The 16,717-nt window shown below is 40.8% G+C and overlaps 1 long non-coding RNA gene across 1 annotated transcript; it reads left to right on the top strand.

Annotated features, from left to right (window-relative positions):
- Positions 1 to 7,299: 7,299 nt before the first annotated feature.
- LOC114004456 (uncharacterized) lies at positions 7,300 to 16,182 on the top strand. Its single transcript, XR_003550235.1, has 3 exons — positions 7,300 to 7,452; positions 13,620 to 13,703; positions 16,135 to 16,182. It is a non-coding gene; the product is annotated as an uncharacterized LOC114004456 (long non-coding RNA).
- The last annotated feature ends 535 nt before the right edge of the window (positions 16,183 to 16,717 follow it).

The following is a 16,717-nucleotide window of genomic DNA, read 5'->3' as shown; positions in this document are numbered from 1 at the left end:
TACTATATTTTCACCCAATCTGACAATGTTTTTCTTTATCTTAAAAAATTATTTAATGGGCCAGCCAGTGACATGGTGGTTAAGATGCCTGGAACCCACATGGCCAACTTCGTGGTTCAAATCCTGGACTTGGCAATCTGAGAAACATGCCAGGCGAATGGAAGAGAAGGGGTTGTGGCATGGCCATCCTCCCAGAAGGTGAATGGCCACTTTCTCTCTCTCCCTTTCTAGTGAGCACATGCATCCTATAGCAATCTAAAAATAATAAACAAGTATTTAACACAGTAAAAATAAGATTGGCAAATGCAGAGAGTTTGAAACCATCACTGTAATCAAGATACAGAACACACTCCCCCCAAATTTCCTTTTGCTCTACCCCTTTGTAGTCAGACCCTCACCATACTCAAGCCCCTTACAAACACTTACCTGGCCTTTGTTCCAATAGTTTTACTTTCTCCAGAATGTCATATAAATAGACAGATGCAATATACTTTTAAGAGTCATTCATGGAGCCAGCTGGTGGCACAGTGGCTCAGGCAGCTGGATCCTACATGGCTGACTACATTGTTTGTGTCCCAGACCCACCAGCTTGAAAACACACCAGGCATGTGTGGGTGTGTGCCCAAAATCCCTTTCCCTTTCTCACTGTGTCTCTCTTGTTCTCTCTGGCAAGTACACGTGCCCTGTGACAAAAAAAAAAAAAAAAAAAAAAAATTAAAATCCATTCATGTGCTTATGTGTATCAAGAATTCATTCTTGGGGCCAGCAGGTTGCATGGAGGTTAAGGTGGCTGGATCTCACATGGCTGGCTATGCAATTCCAGGGTACCCAAAATCCTAGGAGACTGGAGGAGAAAGGACTGTGGCATGGCCATCCCCCCAAGAGGCGATTTCTTGCTTTCTCTCTCTATGCATGGATTTCTAAATTTTTGCACCAAAATAAACTTGTGCTTTAATTTCATTTTTCCACAGACTTTTTGAAATCCCCTCTAATTTACCACATTATCTGCTTTTCATTCATTCTTGCTTTTTAAGCCTATTATCTGAAATAAATCTTTCTTATGTAACTTATTTTTCAAAATTTCCTTTTATGGCATACCATGGAAGCAAACTCACTTTGTCCAAAATTGTTTTTTCTCTTTTTTCACCATTCTTTTTGAAAATTATTTTTTCTGGAGATAAAATTCTAAGTTGGCAGCTATCATTTTTTTCCTCCAGAAGAGAAGTCAACAGTCAGTCTGCTTCTGATATTGTCTTTTTGTCTAGGTATTCTGCTGTTTCACTATGTTGTATTGAAGTGAAGAGGCTTTTTTTTTTATCATTTTTTTAAAGAGGTTTTTCACTATAGGGCGCGTGCGCTCGCCAGACAGAGACAGAGAGCTAGAAAGCGAGAAATCGCCCCCTAGGGGGGATGGCCACGCTGCAATCCCTTCTCCTCCATTCTCCTCTCGGAATCTTGGTCACGCACGCACACGCACACATGCCCGGCATGAGTTTAAGCCGCTGGGTCTGTGACTTGAACCGCGGTCGACTACGTGGGAGTCCAGCGACATAGCCATTACGCTAACTGCTGGTCCCAAGAGGCTTTTTTTTCAACCCTGCTCGGAATTCAGTAGTGGCTTAAACCTCTGTTTTTATTTTTATTTATTTTTTAAGAATTATTTTATTTAACTTTATTTACTCATTTACCCATTTTAATTTGAGCAGAGAGAGACAGATAGCTAGATAAAGAAAGTAAGAAAGCAAGCTGCCCAGTCCGGGACTCGAACCACGGTCAGCCATGTGGGAGTTCAGTGCCATTAACCACCATGCCATCTGCTGGCCTCTAAACCTGTGTTTTTAAATAATTGGTCCTAGAAAAGTCCTAGCCACTATCTCTTCCAACTGCTTTCGTACCGTTTTGTCTCCTCTCTATCCAGAACTCTAATCGGTTGGATAAATGTTAGGTTCTCTTACTTTATCCTCCTTAACTATTTTCTGCTTTTCCATGTTTCTCTTCCTCTCATCTTTCTTTACTGTAGGTGTATAATTTCTGTGGTCATATATTTTGGTTCATTAGTTTTCTCTTCACTTGTATCCAATCTGCAATTAAACCTGTCCATTATGACAGGGAATGAGACTGCACCACAGCAAAGTAAAAAGTGTTATTGACAATTTGTTACCGGCCCCGGATTTTTAAAACAAATTCATCCTGTTTAGTTTTCAGTGAGAGGTGCAGTCTGAAGCAGAACTTTCAAAACTCAAGTTGAGGAACCAGCAGATGGTGGAATGGTTACATCACTGGACTCCCACGTAGTTGGCTGCAGTTTGAGTCCCAGTTTTGGCGGCTTAAAGCTCATGCCGGGTGCGTGTGCATACATGCCCAAAATCCTAAGAAAAGAATTGCAGTGTGGCCATACCCCCTGGGAGTGATTTCTCATTCTCTGTCTCTCTGGCAAGCATATGCATTTTATAGCAAAAATCTCTCAAAAATAAATAAATAAATAACTCAAATTAATATATTCTATAATTTATGAAGATAACTGGTAGCCTAATTTTGTTCAAATGGTACTTTTTTTGGACACCAAATGTTTAAGTAAGAATTGTTTAATGAAATTAGAAAGAATCCATAGTTCCTGGTACTTAACTATTCCTTCATGAATTTTACTAATGCTTGTACCAAAATAACTTGAAGATCTGATAGTGACTAGAGATTTTTAATGTTTCTTGGAAAATGAGTACATTGAACCAAAATCATACATGTCAGTTGCGTAGCGCTGTATCCATGGTTACAGTACAAACATAACACATGCAAAGGGGAAATGTCTTTTGGTGGTTGATAAGCTAAAAGGAAGTGAGTCTTATTGTATTACAATATTAGGAATGTTTTTAAACTTTCGTTCAAAGATGGAAGGTTTCATATCCTCCTGTATTACCGTTTGCTCAAGCATAATTAAGAGTATTATGGAAAAACCACATGTGTACTCATTGCCAAGACTCAGTGCATTGATGTCCTATAGAAAAAACATGATGCAGAGATACTTTTTGATGGTTTATTTAATTTTCTCTGTTATTGATAGTATTTGCTCTGAAGTATAACTCAATAAAGCGCTAACAGTTAAAAGGGGGAAAAATCTGTCTTAACCCAATATTATATTAAGTCCTATTCCCCACTTGAGAAAACTTACTTTATAACACGTATCAAACCAGCCTTAGAGACCATAATGTCCAATTGTGTCTGGTGTGTATTAGTTATTCAATAAATGTTTGATGAATCAATTAATGGACAGTATATAGTGGATTGTTGTGAAGAAAGCCATAGCAGTGGCTAAAATGTTGACTTGATCAGATTATGAACAGAACAGTAAAGAAGGGAGATGCCTGGGCTTCCATGCTAGTGCTGTGGCCTTGGGTAACCCATAACTAACCTGGGGCCTGGGTTTCATCATCACCTGCCCTAATTTTGGGTCAGACTGCATTGCTGCTCCTTGTACATGCTGCATGATTTCCCAACTCAGTGCCCTTGTCCTTACTATTTTCTCCCTAAAAGGCCCTTCCCCCATCTCTACATGATTAAACGGACCTAGCTGTGGCATCCTGTTACTCATGGGCCTTCTAGTACAAATAGTCCCTACCAAGCTTACTTTATGCCACCCAGCTAGAAGTTAACCTTATTCTGTGCTCTCTTGCAGCATCTTTTTTCTTTCCTTTTTTTTCTTCCTTTTGATATTTTATAAGATTTTTGCCATCAGGTGCATGTGCTCACTAGAGAGAGAGAGAGAGAGACAGAGAGACAGAGAAGTAGAGAAAATGAGAAATCACCACCCGGGAGATGGCCACACCACAGTCCCTTCTCCATAATCTTCTCGGGGTTTGGGGCATGCATGTATATGAACCAGTGTGTTTTTCAAGTCCAGGACTCGAACTGCATAGTCAGCTATGTGAGATATAGCACTTTAACCTCCATGCCATCTGCTGGGGAAGGAGCTTTTTTCTGTTAACTCATTAACTTTGTCTAGCTTATGGCCCCTTACGTAGATGTATAGTTGCATAAGCTGCCCTACACTGCTTCTCTGCTAGACTGTTACCTCATGAGGGCATAGTCCATACTTGCTTTATTTTTGTAGACCCCCAACTACGTAGCATAACACACTGAAGACTGTATGTGCTCAGTAACTATCCACTGAATCTGAAAATAGGACATAATAACGCTTTCCTTGCTGTGATAGAGGCCTGCGTCAGACAGTAGCGTGAGGCTATCTCCAGCTTTTAGACCAATGATTGTGGAACTCCGATAGGGCATGCTGGACATAAATAAGTACGGAAAATTGTATAAGCTATTTATCCACTAATGGGAGAAGAAAAGAGGATACTTGAGTGGCTTCCAACCCATTTTAGAAGCAGAGGGGAAGGGTGAGATTGATGATGCAAGAGTAGAAAGTGACAGGAGCAGTATAGGTTATTCCATTTTAGTCATTCAAAAGAGGTTTTTTTCTCGATGGTCTTTTTTGAAGACTACGTATACCTACGTACAGCTGGCATGTTATATACCTGGTTTTGAGAGTTTCCTTGAGGACTTGAGCCAAAGGTGAACTGCATTTTTAGAATACAGTTAAGGGTCCAGCAAATGGTGTGGAAGTCAAAGTGGCTATATCCCACATGGCCAACTGTGTGGTTCAAGTCAGACCCAGCAGCTTAAAAATCATGCTGGGTGCATGTGCATGTGTGCCCAAAGTCCCAAGAGAAGGATGGAGGTAAAGGAATTGCAGCATGACCATCCCTTCAGGGAGTGCTTTCTCACTTTCCTTCTCTGACTATCTCTGGCAAGTGCACGCGCCTTATAGCAAAACATAGAGAAAAAAATAAAGAATACAATGAATAATCTCAAGAACAGGGGACTAGCAGATGGCAGAATAGTTATGTGGCAGACTCCCATGTAATCGCCTTTAGTTCGAGTCCAGGACCCGACAGCTTAAAACTCATGTGGGATGAGTGTGTGTGCGCACACCCAGGATCCTGAGAGTAAAATGGTGGAGAAGGGATTGCAGCACGGTCATCCCCCTAAGTGGGGGGTGATTCTCACTTTCTGTATGTCTCTGTCTCTCTGTGAGCACATGTTCCCTATAGCAAAAATCTCGCTCTAAAAAAGAAAGAAAGAAAAATATAATCTCACAGACATAATGTTGAGTGAAAGGAAACAGACGCAGGACAATATATATGTCTGATTCCACTAATATGAAACTCAAAAATAACCAAAACTAATTTGTCTTGGTGAAAGTAGTAATGGTTACCTTTGGAGGCTGCTGACTGGTATGGGGTGCCAAGGGTCTTCAGTGGTGCTGATGATGTTCTGTATTTTGATCAAGGTGGTGGTTACATGGTGGATACATGTATAGAGATATTTTGAGTTGTACCTTAAGATGTGTGCACTTTACTGTGTGTAAGTTATACTTCAATTTTTTAAAAAATGTAGCTAACAAATCTGATTGCTTCATGTATCGCTGATGAGCAGGTAAAGGATATATCAGAGCTCTGCAGTGTATTTCCTGGAAAAATAAAGCACACTTTTTATAATTCTAGAATTTTCTCTGGGAACCAGTGACCAGATGGCTCTCATAAATAATGCAACAAAATATGGTTAGGACTAGAAGAATTCATGATGTGTGATAAAAAAGAAAACAACCAATGAGCATATAGTATACCAATGAGCATATAGTATACTCTTTTAGACTTTGATTGCAATTTTCTGGAAGAGCCAGGATCACCAATAAATGCAGTAAGAATGGAATAAGTCCACGTTTTTCCCCACAAAGATGTATAACAGAGATACAAAAAAGAAATTATTAAATAAAATAAGAAAGAATGGAGGAGGAGACTTACTGGCTATGAAACTTTGAACAGTTCACAGACTTTCTAGACATTGGATATTTCCTCTATGAAGTGGAAAAATATTTTATCTGTTCAGGAGAGGAGACAGGATCAAGTGATCTCTTAAGACTCCTCCTTAAAGCTTTTGGCTTCTGGCCCAGCAGCTGTGGTGCAGCAGTAATGCAAGTGCCCTTCAAGGCTGCAGGTGTCCTACAGGGCCATAGATGTAAGGCAGATTCAGATCCCTTAGTTGGCCTGAAAAAGAAAAAAGAGAGTGAGCAATGAAGCACAATCCTGAGAAGCAGAAGGGCTGGTGAGAGAGGGGATCACAGTGACAAGACCTGTTGGTAGTGCTCTCTTCCCTTCCCCCACATGCTGTTATAAATTTATTTGCTTATGAAAATTGGAACTATAAAGAACAAACATAGTTAAAATTTTCACATTAGTAAAAGGAGGATGTAGAAATAGGGGCAGCCCTGTGGCCTAGTGGTTAAGACAGCTTGCTCCCCCATGGCTGGCCACACAGAATCCCATATCCAGTAGCTAGAAGATCACTCACGCATATGTGCCTGTGTGCCCAAATTCCGACAGAATGGAGAGGTGGAGGAGAAGGGACTGCCACGTGACCACACTCCATTGTGGCATACTTTCTCTCTCTCCCTCTGTCATCTTCTGGCAAGGGTGTGCACACCTCTGACAATCAAAAATACAAAATAAAATAAAATAAAATTTGTAACAATAAGTAACAGGTAGGAAGCCATGCCAAATAGTAAGGGATCTAGGCAGAAAATTCTTTTCAGGCACAGTGAGCTACCTGAAACTCCTTGCTGTTGTTCCCTGGATATTTTCCTAGACCTCATCAAGGAGTTTACCTAATAGTGCTTAAAAAAAGAGAGAGAGGGGCTGGCAGGTGGTGTGGTGGTTAAGGGCACTAGACTCCCATATGGCCGATCATGGTTTGAGACCTGGACCTGGTAGTTTGCTTTCTCACTTTCCTTCTCTCTCTCTCTCTCTCTCTGTGTGTGTGTGTGTGTGTATGTGTCTATCTCTCTGGTCAAATTTAAATAAATTAACAAATAAAGTTAAATAAAATAATTCTCTCTAAAAAAAAAGCGTGTCGTTTAAAATTTCAATCAAAGAAGGCATTGTACAGTAAGTTTTCCCCTCATAGGTTCACATTTTCAAGGAATAAATCCATTGCAGAAAATGGTATTTCATAAATGAATGAGCAGAGAAGGGGCACTAGTCTAAGTCTGACTCAAATGAAATCTTACAGCCAGGAGGAATCACATGGTGTCTTCCCTGCTCATAAGTGAGCAATGTCTCTACTTATCTAGAGAGGCAAGTGAAGCTTAGTGAGGCTAAATGACTTCCCTAAGGTCACATGTCTGGGAGGAGCCCAGGGCAAAGACAAAAAGCCAATTCTTGGGCGTGGAGCTGGTTGTATCCTCCCCAGCTCCATCCTACCCCTTAGGAGTCCTTCTGGATGGACTTCAACTCCTCTCAGTGGACGATGTCTGCTGTCCGTTTTTTTTTCTAGAGAGGGTCTTTGCGGCAGTCCTCCTGCATCAGCCTCCTGAGTAGCTGGGACCAGCTGGGACTACAGGTATGCTCCTCTGTGCCAGATTTTTAGGGTGGGTGGGAAAGGGTAACAGGGTCTATCAACTGTAGCTTCTGTGCTACCTCAGGCTGGCCCCTCCGTGTGTCTTAAAAGCAATTGAGAAAGTTGTTATGCTGTAATGATACACAGTGACTGAATGTAAAAAAAATCAAATTAAAAAAAAGAAAACCAGGGTCAACAGGTGGCACGGTGCTTGGGGCTCTGGACTCTCACATGGCTGAGCACAGTTCAATTCCCAGATCTGGCAGCTTGATTTCTCACATTCCCTCTCTTTCTCTCTCTCATTTCTCTCTGGTGAGCACACATGCCCTATAGTAAATTTAAAAAATAATAATAATTAATAATAGTAAATTAAATAAATAATTTTTAGAAAAGAAAACCATCATCTCAAAAGTGTTCTCCTGTGTATGTATTTATTACATATTAATGTATATATAAGTAAAGTTTATACACTATAATATATTTTAAAAAGAATTAATCTAAAGGAAAATAAAGTGGGAAGATAATGGAACTTGGAGTCAGAAGACTGAGCCCTTCTACTTATAAGTGACTTTGTGACCTTGATAAATCATTTAACTTCTCTGAGTCTCAGTTTACTCGTTTGAGATAGCAGCACCCTCTACTGTCACAGAAGCAAAGATTGATTGAAACAACCTATGATAAAGTGCTATGTGAATGGTAAATCCAAATATAGTTATTAAAATTTGTGTCAGGGTGGCATTGTAGTTAAGGCGACTGGATCCCACATGACTGACTCTACAATTCAAGTCCCGGACCTGGCAGCCTGAAAGACATGCTAGGTATATGTACATGCATGCTCAAAATCTCAAGAGGAGAATAGAAGAGAAGGGATTTTGGCATGACCATCCACCCAGGGGCTGATTTTTCACTTTCCCTTTGTCTCTCTTGGCTGAATGAATGCACTTGCCCTATAGCTAAAACAACAACAACAACAACAAAAACTAATTAAGGAACTAGAGATTATAAAACAATAATACCTGATAAAAATGCTCTGAGTTAATACATATCAATAGCAGGGCAACTGTTAGTGCACATAAAAATCAATGATCCTGTAACAGAAATGTCTTTTATCACAACAAGTATAATCATTCTTTTTTTTTTTTTTTTTTTTTTTAAGTTTTTGCCATAGGGTGTGTGTTCTTGCTGTGGAGACACAGAGACAGACAAAATGAGAAATCACCCACCAGGGTGGATGGCCACTCCGCACTCCCTTTTTTTTTGTCTCTTCTCAGGATTTTGGTCAAGCATACACACACACACACACACGCGTGTGCACACACACACACACACACAGATGGTGTGATTTTCCAAATGTCAGGTTCTGGATTTGAACTGTGGAGTTGGCCACATGAGAGTACAGTGCCTTAACCACTACACCACCTACTGGCCCCTAGCATAATCACTTTTAATAAGTTTCTAATACTTTCTGATGCGGTCCCCTGCCCCCTTTAAGAGTTATTTATTTGATTTTATTTATTTTAATCATTTTTTTAATTTGCTAAAGGGCATGTGCACTCACCAAAGAGAAAATGAGAAATTACCCCCCATAGGGAGGGCTGCGCCATAATAATTTCTCTTCCAACGTCCCTCAGGATTTTGAGTGCACACACACACACACACACACAAGCCTAGGGTGATTTTAAAGCTGCCAGGTCTGAGACTTGAACCATTCAATTGGCCATCTGGAATCCAGCCTCTCCAACTACCATACCACCTGCTGACCTGATGTTGGCTCTAAAAAGAACCTTGATGTGAGGAAAAATGTCCCTGTTTTCCTCCATATATATCTCTTAACATTTTTTTTTTAAAGAGAGATTTTTTGCTATAGGGCATGTGTGCTCTCTGGAGAGACAGAGAGACAGTGAGAAATCGCCCCCCTAGGAGGGATGGCCACTCCACAATCCCTTCTCCTCTGTTCTCCTCTTGGGATCTTGGGCACATATGCACATGTGCCTGGCATGAGTTTAAAGCCGCCAGAACCAGGACTCAAACCATGGTTGACTACATGGGAGTCCAGCGACATAACCATTATGCCATCCGCTGGTCCCTCTCTTAACATTTTTGAACCCATCCTCCTCCCTATCCCCCTCCATGATCTATCTCTTTAACATTTGTGAACCCACTGGATAAATATGGTGTCCTATTAAATCTCATTTTCATTTTCCTGATTTTAAGTGAGACTTGGCATTGTTTCATCTTTTTATTGGATGTATAAGTAGATAAAACTTTATGGAAGGTTGATGGACAGTACCAAGTCCAATTTTAAGTGCACATACTGTTCAAACTAGATGTTCTATCTTTCAGTAACTCCCTTAGAGAAACAATACTCACATATATGCAGACAGAAGCATGCATGCTCTTTTTCATTGCACCATTGTCTGAAATAGCATATACCTAAAAACAACCTAAATAACCATCACCAAGGGTACTGGTCAGATAGACTGAAATAGCCAACGCTTGGAAAACTATTGAAAAATAGTGGAGTTTCAGCATGGCAAAAAAGCAAATGGTAGAACACATCACACCATTTGTTTAAAAAGGAAAAACAAAATGATGTATTTCTATATGCATGTAAATGATAAGCAAATGTGTTGAGGGTTACCTAAACTGAAGAGAGGTTACTGAGGGGAAGGTAACCATAGGGGAACTTTTGCATCCTCTGTATTATTTGAATATTTAAAACAAGATTGTATTTGTATATTATTGGCTAACTAATAAAAAACATATCGTTAAAAATAAGTTATACCAGGACCAGCAGTTAGTGTAATGGCTATGTCGCTGGACTCCCCCGTCGTCGACCGCGGTTCAAGTCCTGGACCCAGTGGCTTAAACTCACGCCAGGCGCATGTGCGTGCGTGCCCAAGATCCCGAGAGGAGAATGGAGGATGAAGGGACTGCGGCGTGGCCATCCCCCCTGGGGGGTGATTTCTCGCTTTCTATCTCTCTGTCTCTCTCTGTCTTTCTGGCGAGTGCACGCACCCTATAGCGAAAACCTCCCCCGCCCCAATAAAATAAAAAGTTATACCAAACACAAAACTATAAAACTTAAAAGAGATATGGCGGACTGGCAGGTGGTGTAGTGGATAAGAATGCCGCATTCCCACATGGCCAATGGCGGTTCGGGTCCCAGACCTGGCCGCTTGTTTTCTCACCCACCGCCCACCCCACTCTCTCTCTCTCTCACTCTGTCCCTCTCTGGTCAAATTAAAAACAAACAAACAAACAAATAAATAAAGTTAAATAAAGTAATTCTAAAATAATTTTTAAAAATAAATAAATAAAAGAGAGATGGGCCAGTAGGTGGTGTGGAGCTTAAAGCACCACATGGTTGTCTCCACCGTTCAAGTCTTGGACTTGACAGCTTGAAAATCATGCCCAGTTCCTGTGTGTGTGCATGCTCAAAATCCCAAGAGGAGACTAAAGGAGAAGGGATTGCATTGTGGCCATCCCCCAGGGGGATGATTTCTCACTCTCTCTCTCTGTTGAGTGCATGCACCCTATAGCAAAAACACCAAAAACAAAAACAAAAAACAAAAAACAAAAAAAAACAAAAAAAAAACACAAGAGAATATTATTTCATATTAAGAATAATTTTTGTGTTATAGAAATGTCTTCTATTTTCTAGATAGAGTTGCAAGATAAGAATCAATCAAATCAACGCTGAATAATACCTGTCATTCAAGTGAAGAATAAAAAATGTGGTCAAAAATTGAAATACTTCAAATATCTAGATATCTGATGGCATGGAGAAGTTAACTGATTTTTCTTTCATTTTTATTTGTCCAGATATGAAATGGACACCGATTGAGATTTACCTTTCATGTCACTGGTTTTAATTTATTTACACAAGTGTGTTCTTTAGTAAGTGTACTGCCCTTTATTGATCCTTTATCCTTTATGTTGAGCAGAATCCATTTTGGTGAGTTGGATTATCCTTCATGGCATTGGCTTTTTATCCCCAATTACAAAACTATCCTATGCATAATGTAGAAAAATAAAAGAAAAACACGGAAAACTATAAAGAAAAAAAAAATGTAACACCATCATCAAAAGTAAATACTGAGACCAGCAGTTGGTGTAATGGTATGTCACTAGACTCCCATGTATTTGACCACAGTTCAAGTCCCAGATCTGGTGGCTTAAACTCATGCCAGGCACATGTACGTGCCTAAGATCCCGAGAGGAGAATGGAGGAGAAGGGATTGCAGTGTGACCCTCGCCCCTGGGGGGGTGATTTCTCACTTTCTGTCTCTCTGTCTCTGTCTGTCTCTCTGGCGAGTGCACGCGCCCTATAGCAAAAACCTCTCTCCTCCCCCTCAAAAAAGGCAAATACTGTAGTAAATGCTTTTAGGTATTTTTTTTCCCCTTCCATATATATAGGTGTTCACAGAATTAAGTTAACTGTACATACATTTTTATGTCCTTGTTTTTTGGTTTTTGTTTTTAGCTTTCTCTATAGGATGTCTGCCCTTACTAGAGAGAGATGGGGGGGGATGAGAAATCACCCCCCCAGAGGAATTAGCCATGCCACAATCCCTCTTTCTCCATTCTCCTCTCAGGATTCTGAGCACACATGCACATGTACCTGGCATATTATGTTTTTCTTTTTTTTATTCTGAAAAATTATTTTAAAATTAATTAATTTACATTCATATTTCTGACCCTCTGCCCTTTCCCATCCTCCTCCCACACTATCTCTGGTGTCTACAGTTGTTTTCATTCCTTTTTCCCCCTATATTTTATTGATCACACATGTTTTTCAAGCCATCAGGTACAGCACTCAAACCATGCAGTTGGCAATGTGGAACCCAGCCACCTTAATCTCTGCCACCGACTGGCCCAACTCCTTGTTTGTAAGAGTTTTTTTGCCTTAGGGTATGTGTGCTTGCTGGAGAGAGAGACACAGACACAGTGAAAGGGAAAGTGAGAAACTACCCCCCAGCAGGGATAGCCACACTGCAATCCCTTCTCCTCCATTCTCCTCTTGGGATTTTGGACACACACACACACACACACACACACACACATGCACCTAGCGTGAGTTTCAAGCCTCTGGGAATGGGATTTGAACTGTGGTCAGCTATGTGGGAGCCATGCAACCTAACTGCTACACCATCTGCTGGCCCCAGTCCTTGTTTTTTTTCAGTTAACATTTTATTGTAAGCATTACTACATATCATCACAGATTCTTCAAAAATGTTTATAACAGCATATGGTATGTTAAAATATGGATAAACCATTGTTATCATTTGGATAATGGTTTGTCCTCCTGAGAGGTCCATGTTTTCGAATTCCATCTTTGTGGGCAGTGATTGGATGTCCCCTAAAAGTTTCTGAGTTGGGACTTGGTTATACTGTAGGTGAAAACTTAATCCCTTCATGGTGTCCCAGGGTGGGGCTTTTGGGTGTGATAAAGTTTTTAGGAAGGGAGCTATGACTGACTTCTGGTGTGTAGATAAGGAAAGGAAATGAGGCTGGCAGAGACCACTTGCTATAAACCACATTCCACTCTGCTCTAAGTTCTGCCTCCCACTGTTTTGTAATGCTTCAGGACTTTCCAGCCACTGGATCTGTGAATCAATAAACCATTCTTTCTTTAAAAATTATTCTGGCTCATGTATTTCTGTTAGCAATCCAGTAACAGACAAAAAATAACCCCTAATTTATATATTCTATTATAGAACATTCAGCCTTTTTTCATTTTTTACACTGTTCTACTTACCTTGGTGGAGAACATTCCTTACATGTAATTCTTTGCCTCCATTTTTGATAATACCCTAGCATATATTCTTAGGAAGGGAGTTGTAGGATTACGTTGGTTATTTCCCATCCCTAACATCCCTAACCACCCCCTTTCTCTTCCCTTCTTCGTTCTGCTTGTTGTCTTTATAGATGACACCTCCAAGACCCCATGTCTTTTGGCTTTCTTAGGTTTCAGTCAGTAAGTGGCAGATCAGTGTGCTGGAAGAGAGAGAAGTCAGGGTATATCCTCCTTCCTCTTCCGGCTTTGAGGCAGAAGCTGCATGCCCCTCCCCACCCCTGACCCCAGGCTCCTTTACTGGTGATCCCTCCTCCACCATTCCAGCTTTCACTTGATTCCATAAAATTATGTCCTCTCTTTGTCCCTTTAGCCTTAGGAGTGGAAACTGTCCCATGGTTCTTCTCCAGATGCCTCAACATCCCTTGTGTACTCCCATAACCCAGCCTACCCACTTGTAAGTCATTATTTTATGAAAGTCTTTTCATTTGAACCATCCTGGGTAAAATTTGTGTCCTTTTTGGACCCTGACAGACACAGGGTTGAAGAGTATAAACTTTTTTTTTTTAATCTGCTAGAAAATGCATGTGCTTGCCAATGAGAGAGTGAGGGGTGGCAGAGGGAGAAAGAAAAAGCCATTCCCCCATGAGGAATGGTTCACACCGCAATCCCTTCTTCTTCATTTCTACATCCTTTTAGGATTTGGGGCACACATGTACATATACCCAGAATGTTTTTCAGCTACTGAGTCTAAGACTTGAACCACATGGTCAGCCACATAGAATCCAGCTCTTCTAACCAAGAGACCACAAGCTGGCCAAGAGTATACATTTTTTTTTTTTGAGAAGTTTTTGCTACAGGGCGCATGCGCTCATCAGAGAGACAGAGAAAGAGACAGAGAGACAGAAAGTGAGAAATCACCCCTCAGGGGGGATGGCCATGCCACAATCCCCTCTCCTCCATCCTCCTCTCGGGATCTTAAAATACATTTAAAAATTCTTTGGGGTCAGCAGATGGCATGGTGGTTAATGCTTTGGACTCCCACATAGGAGACTCTGCCATTCGATCCCCGGACCCAGCTGCTAGAAAAACATTCCTGGTACATGTGCATGTATACCCAAGATCCTAAGGAAAATGAAAGAGAAGAGATTGTGGTGTGGCCATCCTTCCTGGAGGAGTGTGTGTGATTTCTCACTTTCCTGTCTCTCTCTGGCAAGTGCATGTACCCTATGTCAAAAATAAATAAATAAATAAATAAATAAATAAATAAAACTATCTTAATAGATATTGCCAAATTGCATTGCAGAAAGGTCACATCAATTTATACTTCCATTAGTATAGTATGAAAGCCTGATGAGATAGGCTCCTAAAGCTGCAATAGATTTTTAAAGATATCCAGTCTCCCATTCGTTATTTGTGCTTTCCTCTCTGAGGTCACCCTCTGACAAAGTGTTCTGCCATAGGCCATCTACAAAAAAGTCATGCATAACACGAAAATACTGAGATAAGCAGTTGTGTATCAGTTGTAAACCTGAAATTCACAGTACAGGAAGAGACCCTGGATTGTATTGTGACAATGGCTCCTTTGCCTGACCTCTGTGTACAAGGAAGAGCATATTCTGCCCGGCTCTCCGGTAATATACTGTGGTTGGGGATATCAGCTCCCAGGCAGTCCACAGTTGAATATTAGCTCAGGAAACCAGTGGGGCCACGTGCCCTTATGATCTTAGTACTCAAGCTTTGGGAGAATTCTTACTTTATTTTCCTTTCTTTTTTTAAAAAAATATTTATTATCATTATTTTTCAATTTTGACTAGATAAGAGACAGAGAGAAAGAGAAGAGAGTGATAGAGAGCAAGCTACCAGGTCCAGGATTCGAACTGCGGTCGACCATGTGGTAATCCAGCGCCCTTAACCACCATGTCACTTGCCGGTCCCCTTACTTTATTTTTCTAGCCTTGGCTTTCTTAAAACTGTTTGTAGGTACATGGATTGAAAGGAGAAAGAATCCACAAAGACATATCCTTTATTTCTTCTCAGATAAGCGGCAACTACAGACGTTTAACACAGAGGATGCTAGAATGAGGCTGAGGTTTTAAGCTGAATGAGTTGGATGTTTACTCTCCAGCTGACTGATGACACAGGTGTTAACACTGTGTTTTTTATTTTCTTGTAAAATAACGAGACACCTAGTGGGCGCAACATGAAAATGCCTTTATTAGACATGGCGAGTTAGTCAATATCCAGCAAATGATATTCAGTAACTACCTCAAAGTTTACTTCTATACTAGTAGTCTTATTATAGAGATCCCAGAAGGCCAGCAGGTGGCACGCAGGTTAAGGCAACACCTACATGGCCAACTGGAACCCACATGGCCAACTGGGCAGTTCACGTCCCAGACTCAGTGGCTTGAGAAACATGCTGGGCGCATGTGCATGTGTGCCCAGATTCCTGAGAGGAGAGTAGAGGAGAAAGGATTCCGATGTGGCCAGCCCCCTCCTGACGGGTGATTTCTTACTTTCCTTCTCTCTCTGGTGAGACCTCACACCCTACAGTAAACTTTAAAAAAAAAAAAGAGAAATTCCAGAGCCAGGAATCAGACCAACCATTGACTCATGCTGAGTAACTAAGATATATTATTACCATATACTTTATAGCACTCACTAGTTTCCAGAGTCCTTTGAACACAAGGTTTCTTTCCATAAATGTAAATACATTAGTGTCCTCCACCAGACAATGGGCTTTCGGAAGGAAGAGGCCACACGGCACAAGCTGAGTGACTAGCAGATAAGGAATAGGTGCTCAGTGAAAGTTGATGAACTGAACTGATCTGAACAACTACTCCCAAAGGTGGAGTAGCTTCTGATTTTTTTTTTTTCTTTCCTAGGTGAGGAAATAAAAGATCAAAGAGTAGAAAGAGTTGCCCTCCAGTTACGTAAGTCTAAGTGCAAACCATGAATTGCACCCTGGATTCTTGCCCATGCCCGGACAGACCAGCGAGAAAGCGCCCTTGCTCACATAAATGCCTACTGGTTTCTCTCCTATTTTGAGTTAGCAGCACCCATCCTTTTTTTCTTTTCTTTTGCTTTCTTTTTTCTTTTCTCTTTTCTTTTCTTTTCTTTTCTTTTTTTCTCTCCTTTTCTCTCCTTTCCTTTTCCTTTTCCTTTTCCCTCTTCTTTTCTTTTCTTTTCTTTTCTTTTCTTTTCTTTTCTTTTCTTTTCTTTTCTTTTCTTTTTTTAATTTTGCCAAAGAGCATGTCCGGTTACCAGAGAGAGATTGGGCAGTTGGGGAAATGGGGAGAAAGTAAGAAATCACCCCTATGGACATGTTGCATTTCTCCCTTTTGTGGAATTTTGGGCACATGTACACATGCCCAGTATGTTTTTCAAACTTTGGGGCCAGGACTTGAACCAAACAGTTAGCCATGCGGGGTCCTGGTGCCTTAACCACCAGTCCACAGGCTGATGGCA

This window comes from Tupaia chinensis, unplaced genomic scaffold (assembly GCF_000334495.1).
Source record: "Tupaia chinensis unplaced genomic scaffold, TupChi_1.0 Scaffold000377_2, whole genome shotgun sequence".
Lineage (NCBI taxonomy): Eukaryota > Metazoa > Chordata > Mammalia > Scandentia > Tupaiidae > Tupaia > Tupaia belangeri.
This window is presented reverse-complemented; position numbering and strand designations above follow the sequence as displayed.